Source organism: Cricetulus griseus, assembly GCF_003668045.3.
Source record: "Cricetulus griseus strain 17A/GY chromosome 1 unlocalized genomic scaffold, alternate assembly CriGri-PICRH-1.0 chr1_1, whole genome shotgun sequence".
NCBI lineage: Eukaryota > Metazoa > Chordata > Mammalia > Rodentia > Cricetidae > Cricetulus > Cricetulus griseus.
The window spans coordinates 42,726,763-42,728,556 of NW_023276807.1; the positions used below are offsets into that span (position 1 = coordinate 42,726,763).

At 44.0% G+C, this 1,794-nt stretch overlaps 1 pseudogene; it reads right to left on the reverse strand.

The window, feature by feature from the left end:
- Positions 1-275: 275 nt before the first annotated feature.
- Positions 276-1,053, reverse strand: LOC100773650 (annotated as a pseudogene).
- Positions 1,054-1,794: the final 741 nt, after the last annotated feature.

Below are 1,794 nucleotides of genomic sequence, written 5' to 3' on the forward strand. Positions count from 1 at the left end.
GTTTATAAATCTATGCTAGTGGTTTGGGCCTCACTAGGGCTCTATAGCCCCATCACAGATGCATGCCAGTATTAAGTAGTGACTTCATGGAGATCTAGAAAAGCTATGGTATATTCTCACAGAAGCCAGATCACCAAAGAGGATTAAATATGGCAGAAAGTCACAATTCCTAAATCAAATTGGTTTTCTTTCTTTTTTGTTAAGTTTATTTTATTTTAATGACTGATCCATATGAGGCCACAGCCTGTCTGCTATGTACAGACATGAGGGGAGTTTTATTTCTTGCTTTCTTCCTCCTTGGACAAAGTCTTCTTGGCCTGGAGGTGTTCCTTCCAGCACTTTCATGCTTCCCTGGTCTTAGATTTATGAACCTCTGCCTGGTCGATCAGGAGCTCCTTGTGGGCTTTGTCTGCCTTCAGCCTGTGGATTTGCTCCATGAGAAACTGCTTGTTTTTGAAGACATTCTCTTTGACCTTCAGGTACAGGCTCTGATACACACAGTGGTCAGTCTTAGACTCACAGTATCTCCTGAGAAGTCAGCTCAGGCTCTGCATTCTTCTCCTCCAGGTCACCTTCTCAGACATTCGAGCATTGGCAGTACCCTTCTGCTTCCCAATGACCAGATGCCTGTCCTTCCGTTGAGTCAACGTGTTTTTCTGGCATCGAGCCCTATTGGATTAAGGTCTCTTTATTTCCAAGCACAGCCGGGTGAAACACAGGCCAGAGCTAGGTTAAGAACCCAGCCAGCGCGGCCAGAACAAAGAGAGAGCCCCGTCCCCATGTGCAGTCCTTTAAGAAGCCCCCTTTACGTCATCCCACCCCGCCCTTATGGGCGAGTCCCCAGGTCCACCTGGTACCTGCCCCAGGACTATTGGGCGGGGCTAGGGTGACTCCCTACAGAGCCCCAAAAGGACAGTCACAACTTCCGATGATCAGCTTCCAGATCTGCAGATGGGAGTTGGCATTTCATTGGTCTCATTGGGGTCCAACCAGACCTTCTTTTGTAACACAGCGAAGGACACTAGAGGGAAGCCTCTTCTTTAGCCCCAGCATACTCGTGACTGCAGAGACTCCATGGTTGTTAAACTTAGCATATTCAAAGAAGGAACTTTCATCTCATTTCACAGGTCATCTCTGTAACAGAGGCAAATGCTACAGCTAGAACAATTGTTTGTGTATGTTCCACAATGGTGCGTGCATTTGAAGATTGTTTCTCGGTGTTACAAGGCAAGGAGTGGTTTGTCCTCTAAGGGACAGGACCTGGTAGAGTCTTTAGCCATCAGGAGGCACTGTCTCTTGAGGCAGTTACAATGGCCCCAGTTAGTTGTCATGAGAATGTTGTTACAAATATCCCCACCCCGGGCTCTATAGCTTCCTATCTTCCATGTCTACTTTCCTTCTGTCATGCACCTCTCACCATGATTTGGCAGTGGTGACCCTCACCAGAGCCAGTATGTCTTTAAAAGTGGAGCTTATTTATGACTGCCTATATTTATAAGTTATTCAGCTTTGGGGAATTTTGTTGTATCAGTAGAAAAATGGCTAATGCATGTAATTATATCAAACAAACTACATCTGTTTGGCCTTACATAAATTATAAGTTGTGAAAAAGCAGCTTTGTACAATATACAAATATACTGTTTTTAATGCAAGTGAGATTTTTTTTTTTTTTTGCCTTTGCCAACTTGGTGGGGTGGGAATCTTATCTAATAAAATTCTATGATTTGGTTGGGTAAAAAATCCAATCATGGAACAAGTAACTTATAAAAAACATGCATACAAATAGGATTCTTG